We start from the raw sequence: 12,108 nt of genomic DNA on the forward strand, positions 1-12,108 counted from the left end.
CATCAAAACTTCGCCGAAAATACAGAAGCTTTCCTATAATTAATTGTTCCATTGGGAGCACTGTTGTTGGCAATTTCACTGTTGTATTGGATATTTTGTTATGCCATCTTAGTTCGCGTTTAAGGGAATTTATTGCATTCGAACCTCGGTATAGATAACAGAATTAAGGGCAATTGCTGCCATTCAAGTTTCAGATTTTGTGAAAGTATCTGCATGCCATTTTCTTTCAGATCTTCTTCAATCCTTCAGAAGTTGGTATGTAGCCCGCTGCGGCTCAATTAGCGCTTTATGCGCTATTTTGATACTCTATTCGTAAGGCTTTTGAATAGTAATATCTCGTTTCATTTTTGTGTCCAAACAATTTGTTACCTCTCAGTTATGCTGTTTGTAGATACACATTCCAGGTTTGGTACCTGATAGATTCCTAGAGTTCTACTTCGGGTTTGTGATGGAGTTGGGCACTCACAGAAGAAGTGTAAAATAGTTTCCTTACTCTTATGAGTTTACAGTTTCAAGCAGTATTATTGTAGACATTCCCGTTCCCAATCCTTGTTCTATAAGGGGCTAATATAGATGTAAGTGTAAGTATATTTTTCCTAGACTTATTTAATATATTCTTAGTTCTTGCTTTCTCATATGTTAACCGTAGCTTGCATTTGGTTATACAGGGTGATTTTTTAAGAGCTTGATAACTTTTTTTAAAAAAAAAACGCATAAAATTTGCAAAATCTCATCGGTTCTTTATTTGAAACGTTAGATTGGTTCATGACATTTACTTTTTGAAGATAATTTCATTTAAATGTTGACCGCGGCTGCGTCTTAGGTGGTCCATTCGGAAAGTCCAATTTTGGGCAACTTTTTCGAGCATTTCGGCCGGAATAGCCCGAATTTCTTCGGAAATGTTGTCTTCCAAAGCTGGAATAGTTGCTGGCTTATTTCTGTAGACTTTAGACTTGACGTAGCCCCACAAAAAATAGTCTAAAGGCGTTAAATCGCATGATCTTGGTGGCCAACTTACGGGTCCATTTCTTGAGATGAATTGTTGTCCGAAGTTTTCCCTCAAAATGGCTATAGAATCGCGAGCTGTGTGGCATGTAGCGCCATCTTGTTGAAACCACATGTCAACCAAGTTCAGTTCTTCCATTTTTGGCAACAAAAAGTTTGTTAGCATCGAACGATAGCGATCGCCATTCACCGTAACGTTGCGTCCAACAGCATCTTTGAAAAAATACGGTCCAATGATTCCACCAGCGTACAAACCACACCAAACAGTGCATTTTTCGGGATGCATGGGCAGTTCTTGAACGGCTGTTGCTCTTCACCCCAAATGCGGCAATTTTGCTTATTTACGTAGCCATTCAACCAGAAATGAGCCTCATCGCTGAACAAAACACGCGCGCGAAACACATTTCGAACCGAACACTGATTTTGGTAATAAAATTCAATGATTTGCAAGCGTTGCTCGTTAGTAAGTCTATTCATGATGAAATGTCAAAGCATACTGAGCATCTTTCTCTTTGACACCATGTCTGAAATCCCACGTGATCTGTCAAATACTAATGCATGAAAATCCTAACCTCAAAAAAATCACCCGTTAGATTTCCATCTGTTCTTAGCTAAATTGCGTATTGAGTACCCTGTTGATCGTTCCTAGTGGGCTCAATATTATCTTCTCGTCGGATTCGTATAGTGAGGCTCCTGACTTGGCCATCTCATCTGCTTTTTCGATGCCAAAAATGTTCCTAAGACTGGGAACAAGCGGATATGACCACCCACTTAGAGCTTGTTAACTATACTGGAACTACTATTTTTCGAAGACAAGACTATCAATCCCGTCCGGCTCTCTGTGTATATGGCAACTTTCTGTATCCACCCGTAGTTATTCAGTAGAACTCCATAGGCCCTTTCTATGCCTAGTACTTCCTTTAGAGTAATTTGCGTTATAATTATAAGTAGCGTTGTCATCAGCATATACTCGTACTTAGGATATGTCTGAGTAAATGAGTGTTTGAGATCCCTCGAAGAACTTTTGCGACCGAGAGATGTTGTTTAAATTTTCGATATAATCCAAAAGCATTTTTTTGTCACAGTTTTATAAGAATAACCACTCTCCGAGACATCTGCTTGAAAGTAAGATTAAGTGGGGTTATGTTATAATCACTCTCCTGGTCCTGGGAGCTCTATGACATTTAGTATTATAAGAGAGAGATTTAGGTTAGGAAGACTCTGTGGGATATACTGTGACTGTTATATCTTGAAGTCCGCTTTTATATTATAAACTAAAATTAGAGTTTATGTGAGCTTAGGCCAAAGTTACTATACTCCGGTTCTTAAATACTGCGACTTTTGGAGTTCAACGTGTAGTTTTTTCCTCTTCGAAGCAGTAATACATGATCCAAGTCAACAATAAGTAACTTGAAATCAAGTCGAAGCTTAACTCTACATTAATTAAGCGCACACTAATGCAATGTCGTTTCGGCTAATAACGAAAGGGCTCTTGATTACTAACCGGCGGAAACTTGACATTGCGAAGTAAGCGTTTCTAGCCACCCACAGTTGATTGTCAATCACCGAGCGGTGTGACGCCACAACAACCGGCATATTACCGCTCATGCAATTAGCCACTTATTTGTTGCGCCGCTGCTGCCGTTGCTGCTTTCAAGCTAATTTCCGAGGAATTTTGTTTTTTTTTTGTTTTGCAATTTTCGTTTGCCACTTGAGCCATGTCATGCCACCTGCTTGAATTGCACAAGTGAAGTATGCAGTCTCAATTGTTATTTTTGCAGTGCCAAATTAGTTAATGCATATGTTTTTGTTGGTTGTTGTTTTTGTGTTGCTCGTTGCGCTGTTGCTGATTTTTGTTGGTTATTGCTTGTTGACTGTTAACTATGCGGACGCTAATGTTGTGGTTGTTGTTTTGTTTTCATTGTTACTCTGGTTTTCTTTGTTGTTGACGATGCTGCTGTTGTTGTTATGATGCTGGCTACTATGGTGTTTGTAGGTGTAAATGATATTGTTGTTTTGGCTTATTTTCAATGTAGTTTTATTACTAGTAGTACGGCAAGTTTTTGTTGTTGTCGTTAATATTGCGAATATTGTTGTTGTTGTTGTTAATTTTAATAATGTTGTTTCATCCATTGTTGTTGTTTTTGGGTTATCCGCGCGCACACTATTTTAGGTGTTGTTGTTGCAATGATTGTGGGTTTTGCATTTGTTGTTGTTGTAAGTGATGTCGTTGTTTTGTTGCTACTACATAGTGTTGTTGTAGAGAATGTTGTTGTTGCGTTATTATTACTGTTGTTGTAGAAAATGTTGTTGTTGTTGTTATTGGTATTGTTGTTGTGGAGAATGTTGTTGTTGTAGAAAATTTTGTTGTTTTGTTGCTGCTGGTGTTGTTGTGGATATTGTTGTTACTATTATTGTTGTTGTAGGAAATGTTGTTGTTGTTGTTGTTATTGGTATTGTTGTTGTGGAGAATGTTGTTGTTGCTGTGCTCGCATTACCAGTAAACACAATATTTTTATGTTTTTTGTTGTTGGTAATTCTGGGCTCCTTTCCTTGTTGTTGTTTTCACATGCATTATTGTTGTTGTTGTTGCTGCTGCAACCCGACTCCCATCGTGTGTTCTTGCATGTGATTGAATACTCTGCGCAATATTGTTGTTGTTCTCATTGTGTCGACGTGTTTATGTTGTTGTGTGAAATTGTGATTTTCTCCCGCTACCGTTGTGGCCTAACGGCAATACGAGCGGCAAAAAAGTCAAAAAAAAAGAAAATATTTCGTGAAAGCGCACTTAATTATGCACACATATATGCATATGCATGTATGTATTTCTGATGTATTTCTCATGTATTTATATGCAAGCAATTTGTTGCTTTTGTTGTCATGAATATTTCATTTAATTGCCACATATTTTACGCGAGCTCGTACTTACACCTGTGTTTGCGTGCGTGTGTGGGATATATGTTTCCATATAGGTATGTATGTGTGGGCGTGTGTGTGGCAGCCACCATACTTGCTACAGCATTTCGTCTAGGAATAATATATTGTGCTCGTACATTATGCAGCGGCCACTTCAGCACCTGTTCGCACACACATACACCAACATGTATGTATTTATGTACTTTGTTGAACAAGCTCACCCACACACCAATATGCATGTATGTATGTATAGCATATGCGCATATGCAGCAATAATTTAATATTGCTCTGTCGATGCATTGCCACAACGGAAATTGGTGTGGTTAACACGCGCGATTGATTATCGCCAAGATTCAATTAAACGCACTCGCTTCACGTTCGTACACCGGCGCAGCGCGTGGGTGGAGCGGCAGCGCAGGGGTGTGCCATGCAATTGATGGTACTATAATTTACCGTTATACACAAGTAGGCTGCACTTGAGTGGCTGTAAGCGCGTGTGCTGCCAAGCAATTTGAGTGTTCCGAGTAAATTGTTCAGAATTCATTCATTCAGGGGTACAAATTAGCTGCGGTGAAATTTAAATGAGCATTGTGTCGGCAGTGGCGGTTATATGTACTCCCGGAGTTGCCCATAGTAAATACATATATACGTATTCATAAGTTTTTCATATTTTGAAGAGAGTTGAGCACTTTAATTTTTAACAAGTTCGAGAGCAGCCACTGCGTGGATTGTTCTAGCAGTTGAGTACGAGCTCAGTTAATTACAAGATTAATTACATAATTAAGTCTAAAAAGCTGAATATCTCCTTGAAGTGTTTTGCTGTAAGACAAGATTAGATCTATTGTACGCTTTCCAAAATCACAATGACCCATCTAGCCCCTGTATATTGAAAAATTCCAATATACTGCTCAGTCCTATTGAGGCGTTTTGATTTCTATTTGGAAACTTTTATCCAAGGGCCTTTATCCTACGTCTACAGACTGCTATGCAGTCAATCAGCAGTGTTCTGAAGTTTCGGGCTCCCTGTCGCAGAACCGGCAATTTGCACAAGAAGCTAGGTCCGTGTTATATACATAAGTGCGTCTGAAGCTTACCGATATTATAACCCACGATTAACAACCCGTGAAAGGAGAATCGACACACACCACCTCTTCGTCGATTTCAAAGCTGCTTTCGACAGCACGAAAAGGAGCTGCCTTTATGCCGCGATGTCTGAATTTGGTATCGCCGCAAAACTAATACGGCTGTGTAAACTGACGTTGAGCAGCACAGAAAGCTCCGTCAGGATCGGGAAGGACGTCCCTGAGCCGTTCGATACCAAACGAGGTTTCAGGCAAGGCGACTCCCTATCGTGCGACTTCTTCAATCTGCTGCTGGAGAAAATTATTCGAGCTGCAGAACTGAATCGAGCAGGTACAATCTTTTATAAGAGTGTACAGCTGCTGGCGTATGCCGATGATATTGATATCATCGGCCACAACACCCACGCCGTTAGTTCTGCTTTCTCCAGACTGAACAAGGAAGCAACGCAAATGGGTCTGGCAGTGAACGAGGGCAAGACGAAATATCTCCTGTCATCAAACAAACAGTCGTCGCACTCGCGACTTGGCACTCACGTCACTGTTGACAGTCATAACTTTGAAGCTATAGATAATTTCGTCTCTCTTGGAACCAGCGTAAACACCACCAACAATGTCAGCCTGGAAATCCAACGCAGGATTACTCTTGCCAACAGGTGCTACTTCGGACTGAGTAGGCAATTGAAAAGTAAAGTCCTCTCTCGACGAACAAAAACCAAACTCTATAAGTCGCTCATATTTCCCGTCCTGCTATATGGTGCAGAGGCTTGGACGATGACAACAACCGATTAGTCGACGTTGCGAGTTTTCGAGAGAAAAGTTCTGCGAAAGATTTATGGTCCTTTGCGCATTGGCCACGGCGAATATCGCATTCGATGGAACGATGAGCTGTACGAGATATACGTCGACATTAACATAGTTCAGCGAATTAAAAGACAGCGGCTACGCTGGCTAGGTCATGTTGTCCGCATGGATGAAAACACTCCAGTTCTGAAAGTATTCGACACAGTACCCGCCGCGGAAAGCAGAGTGGACTCTTGCAACAATTCGCTCCGACATTTTCGAGCCGTCGGTGTACTACTTGATTGTAACGGGTGATTTTTTTGAGGTTAGGATTTTCATGCATTAGTATTTGACAGATCACGTGGGATTTCAGACATGGTGTCAAAGAGAAAGATGCTCAGTATGCTTTGACATTTCATCATGAATAGACTTACTAACGAGCAACGCTTGCAAATCATTGAATTTTATTACCAAAATCAGTGTTCGGTTCGAAATGTGTTTCGCGCTTTACGTCCGATTTATGGTCTACATAATCGACCAAGTGAGCAAACAATTAATGCGATTGTGACCAAGTTTCGCACTCAGTTTACTTTATTGGACATTAAACCAACCACACGAATGCGTACAGTGCGTACAGAAGAGAATATTGCGTCTGTTTCTGAGAGTGTGGCTGAAGACCGTGAAATGTCGATTCGTCGCCGTTCGCAGCAATTGGGTTTGTGTTATTCGACCACATGGAAGATTTTACGCAAAGATCTTGGTGTAAAACCGTATAAAATACAGCTCGTGCAAGAACTGAAGCCGAACGATCTGCCACAACGTCGAATTTTCAGTGAATGGGCCCTAGAAAGGTTGGCAGAAAATCCGCTTTTTTATCGACAAATTTTGTTCAGCGATGAGGCTCATTTCTGGTTGAATGGCTACGTAAATAAGCAAAATTGCCGCATTTGGGGTGAAGAGCAACCAGAAGCCGTTCAAGAACTGTCCATGCATCCCGAAAAATGCACTGTTTGGTGTGGTTTGTACGCTGGTGGAATCATTGGACCGTATTTTTTCAAAGATGCTGTTGGATGCAACGTTACGGTGAATGGCGATCGCTATCGTTCGATGCTAACAAACTTTTTGTTGCCAAAAATGGAAGAACTGAACTTGGTTGACATGTGGTTTCAACAAGATGGCGCTACATGCCACACAGCTCGCGATTCTATGGCCATTTTGAGGGAAAACTTCGGACAACAATTCATCTCAAGAAATGGACCCGTAAGTTGGCCACCAAGATCATGCGATTTAACGCCTTTAGACTATTTTTTGTGGGGCTACGTCAAGTCTAAAGTCTACAGAAATAAGCCAGCAACTATTCCAGCTTTGGAAGACAACATTTCCGAAGAAATTCGGGCTATTCCGGCCGAAATGCTCGAAAAAGTTGCCCAAAATTGGACTTTCCGAATGGACCACCTAAGACGCAGCCGCGGTCAACATTTAAATGAAATTATCTTCAAAAAGTAAATTTTATGCGTTTTTTTTTAAAAAAAAGTTATCAAGCTCTTAAAAAATCACCCTTTACTTCCCCTAAGCAATAGCGTAGGCATTCGGCCTTCTTGCTAAGGGTAACCCTGAACTATTTAGTAAAGCTTACTCTTATGGTAATGCTGTCCCTTGGCAGAGGTATCAATGGTATTTCACCACTTAAGTTCTTCGTACGCTGGGGTGATATTATCTTACCTCTGCTTCACCCTTCTATTGCCATTTTTAGCAATATTTGCTTGGCTACCTGACCGTTTACTGGTAAAGTAGTCTGAGCTCAAGCGATATGAAACATATACTGAAGACTTCCATCAATTAAAGTCTAGAAATTAAAATTCTTAGTATTTGTGTAGTACATTGAATCAACGCATACTGCACTCGACAGTTTTATGGGCGATCGTGTTAAGGCCTATCGGTCGTGGAATTACTTAAATAAAGTATGGAGCAAGGTCATTGGTCACCACACCAAAACACACAACTGTAAATATAATGGGGAATGTTTCTTATCATTCGAAAGAATATTTTTTGGCATTTATTATTTGAAGATTATCTGTTTCAAATGTTGGTCGTGGCTACGTCTGAGATTGTCTATCCGTTGAGTCCAATTTTCGATGACTTGTTTGAGCATTTCTACTGGTAACTTGCTCCAAGGGCTGAATTGAAGCGGGATTGTCCGCATAGACTCTAGACCTTACATATCTTCACAGAAAAAGTCTAATGGTGTGATATCACACGATCTTGGTGGTCAATCGTCAGGTCCAATATGTGACAATATGGCGTATCCAATATGGCGTATGTCCAATATGGCGTCTTGTTGAAACCAAATTTCGCTGAGATCACGAACATTAATTTTGGGCATTAAGTAATCGGTTATCATGGCGAAATAACGGTCGCCATTGACAGCTACGTTATCACCTTCATTATTTTTAAAGAAATGTGAACCGGTGATTCCACCGCCACACAAATCACACCGAACCATTGTTTTATTGCAAAAAGTATCTCGACTTGGGTCAACCGTTCTAAGTTAAAAAACAAACTCTAAATGTGCCATATATTCAGTTCATTTTCCTTGCAATTAAATTTTTTACGGCACCGCATTGGTTAAATGCATTCCAGGACACTTACCATACAACAACAGAGTCCTTGAGAATCCTTTAAAATTTATTTAAGTGTGAATTTCAATCTGCAATTGTGTTTAAAAGCATTTCCATTCCACGCAGCTGCACCCACACAACTGCACGCAGTTTCACTCACACACATACACACCGCTGCAGAAGCAACCTGGCATCAGCGCCGCCGGCTTCCTCGTTACCTGCCAGGAGGATGTGCCTTGACAGTTGGCATTTGAATTTAAATTTAAGTACAATTTTTTCTTCTTTTCATATTTGCCAGTCAAGCACAGTTAGCTTTGCGTGTGTTGCAACGTGTGCATTGCGTATATCCTTTATTGATTGTGTGATAAAAACACACACTCTCACCGACATACACGCTTGTATGCAATGCCAGCAAGGCTTTAAGGCGCGCGTGTGTGTGCGATAACTGTTATTCGTAGATATGCGATTACTTTTAAGTTATGCAGCCTGTCGCATCACTCCGATTGCACTCAAGTGTAACAAACGGCAGTGCAACGCGCACAAGCGAGTATATATGTGTGTGTGTGTATGGGTTATGCATGCGTGTGAGTTTTACTTGTATTTGCTGTCGCTTCTTCTTTGTCATTTCTATTTTGCTACGTTTTATTACCGCTACTTATTCTTTTGCTTCGTCGCTTACGCGTCGCTGCTCCAAGACAATGTGAGCCACACGTGAGCACACACACACACACATATATATAATATATACATATATTTATGGCGCACCTTGAAAGCTACGAATTCCTTTGCTCGGAGCTGGATACTTGCGAAATATTCTCTTTTATAAATTCATATGTACAATAGCGTGCAAAACATTAGCGTAATCAAATAAATTTTTTAATTGAAGTGTATACTGTTGGGAACTACCTCTCAACTCCAGTTTTAGGCTTTGATGGCCACTGCAGAGTGGATCTACAGCTCCTGAGAAAAGTTTCTTACAGGCTGGTGGTACATTCCATTAGTATGGCAGGTCGCTGCCTGTGCTCTGAATACTGCACTTCATGATTAAACTGCTTTGGGTGCTCAGCCATAGCGGTATTGCAAGAAACTGTAAGGCCGAGGATCTGCGTTGACTTTTCGTAGTTCCCAACTGGAATGTTGGGCTTTTGACCCATTGAACAAGCCCTGCACCCAGAAGGTCTTTCTGGCTCAGGAGGTCTAGGGAACTCTTTGCTCTCAGAAATTCCTCACTGATAATGTCCGATGGAGATTCATGCGATAAGACAGAAAGTGTGCCCGGATGCCAGTTACAACAGCTGTTTGGAAGAAGGGGAGATATAATCAACTCAACACTTCGTCTTCAATATCCAACCTTTGTCAGATCAAGGAAAAAACATCTCGAATCTTTTATCTTTAGACATCTAAGTGAAAAAGGGGAAATATAAGTAAAATACCTAGTCCCGACATATCAAGGATAAGCCTAATCCAACCTAACCCAACTTTTTCTCCTCCAGAAGAAAAAAGGCTTGTATCTGATCTTCGAAGTCGGCAAAGCGCCTCGAGGCAAATACATATTTGTATAATTGTTTAATTAATTCCTGTCCGCACAGTGGAATCAGTGTAACATCCCACGTGTTTAAGATATCGCATCCGCGGGCCAATCTAGAAGCAAGTGATGTTTCTAACTCGTTTTGTGCCATACAGCTATTGTAAGATTCCCGGCCTTACAGCGTGGACGCAGATGTGACAATATCGTACAAGGAGAGGCTAGTCTTATTGAGGAAAAAGAGCTCACTGGGTCTATTACGATCGACCTTGTACCAAAACGATCTTGCTATGTGTTGATAGTGGCCCAGCGCTGGTCAAGCTCCTGCGAAGCCCAGCCATCTAGTGGTAAAAAATAAGAGGAGAGTGTTGCATCAACCCATTCCCATTCTATTGATAGCGGTCTAGGGTGTTTTCCTTGCCTGCTCGTCAGATTTGCGGTTAGCTGTGGCTGGCTCCCAATACAATTGTTCCCACGATACTCTGGTCTTCGTAACTGGAATTTTTATCCGATCAAGAACTATCACCTCGGCAGAATTCTGTCGCTACAACAAGCAACAAAAACAGGTTATGCATTCCATAACCAGACTTGTGGGCTTGGTTAGTAAGCTAGTATCGCCGCCCTGCTTTTGGAGTGGATAGATACTTCTCTGAAAGATAGAGAGTTCCTAACAATATACCCCTCCACTAACCTTCTACCTGAACCTTGGCCCATCCGTAAAGAAGGTCTACCCTCTACCCTCTAGCTCTAGCATTATCAATTTCTGAACAAAACACATAATCGTTGAAAACAATTAAAAATAGGTAAACTAAGCTGCTTATGTTTTGTACAATACTGTGCACATCACATATGTATAATTTATGCTTGAATAGAAGGCAGTATGCCAAGTGGTTGTGCGCAAATCTGCGGATAAGAAGAAAAATCTAACGCATGCATATGTTTGTAGCAAATTTACATATTTATTTTATGCATAGCTATGTTATGCCAGATATCTTTGCTGGATAGATACTTTTCGTTTGCTATATAAAGGTACGAAATATATACATATATAGGTATGTGCGAGTTTATTTTTGCACAAGGACGGATTTATGCAGCTACGCGGAAGTGTTTCAGGGTTTCTGATACTGATGACACCGTTCACGAGACAAAAATGTAATATCTAGTAATATCGGGTCGAAGTTGTTCAGTTGGTATAGAGTTCGTCAATTTGCGTGCTTATAAGAACCTACTGTCGTTGAAAATTATATATGGTAAAAAAAATTAACTTGCTATGACTGGAGTCAAAACAAAGACTCAACGAAAGTGTTCAATGCGAAATGAGAAAGAAGACTATATTGAAGTTTATAGCATTCATCAACTTTCTGTGGCCTAAATCATAAATCAATAAATCAGAAAACTTTGATATACAAGTATCTATGCTTACAGCGAAGAGCTTGACATTGTAACCCTGCTTTTCTCTGCGACCTAATATAAGTTAGGACGGCGCCATCATGAATATATACGTGATCTAACTGATAAATTACCGTAATCTAACTGCTAAGTAAATAAGTAACCGTGATCTAACTGATAAGTGTCCATAGACTAACTGGTAAGTAACCGTGGACTAACTGATAATTGTCCATGGACTAACTGGTAAGTAACCATGGACTAACTGATAATTGTCCATGGACTAACTGGTAAGTAACCGTGACCTAACTGATAAGTATCCGTGGACTAACTGGTAAGTAACCGTGCCTGGAACTAATAAGTAACCGTGATCTAACTGATAAGTGTCCCTAGACTAACTGGTAAGTAACCGTGGACTAACTGATAATTGTCCATGGACTAACTGGTAAGTAACCGTGATCTATCTGATAAGTATCCGTGGTCTAACTGGTAAGTAACCGTGCCCGAACTAATAAGTAACGGTGATCTAACTGATAAGTGTCCGTGGACTAACTTATAAATAACCGTGTACTAACTATTAAGTGACTGTTAATCATCCAATAGCCTCTGAAGAATTGCAAAGAAAAGTTATCTATTCAATGATAATCAGTAGATAAGTTTAGCAGTAGTTTACAATATCCACACTCTGAACTTGAACTGAGAAAAGGGTAAGGTGATACACAAGAGTTAGAGTTTTATTCGATAAAAAGTTGCACTGAATGCCGTAGCGCCAACCATTTTGATGTTAGATGTTTCA

Source organism: Bactrocera dorsalis, chromosome 1, assembly GCF_023373825.1.
Source record: "Bactrocera dorsalis isolate Fly_Bdor chromosome 1, ASM2337382v1, whole genome shotgun sequence".
In the NCBI taxonomy this organism is placed as follows: domain Eukaryota; kingdom Metazoa; phylum Arthropoda; class Insecta; order Diptera; family Tephritidae; genus Bactrocera; species Bactrocera dorsalis.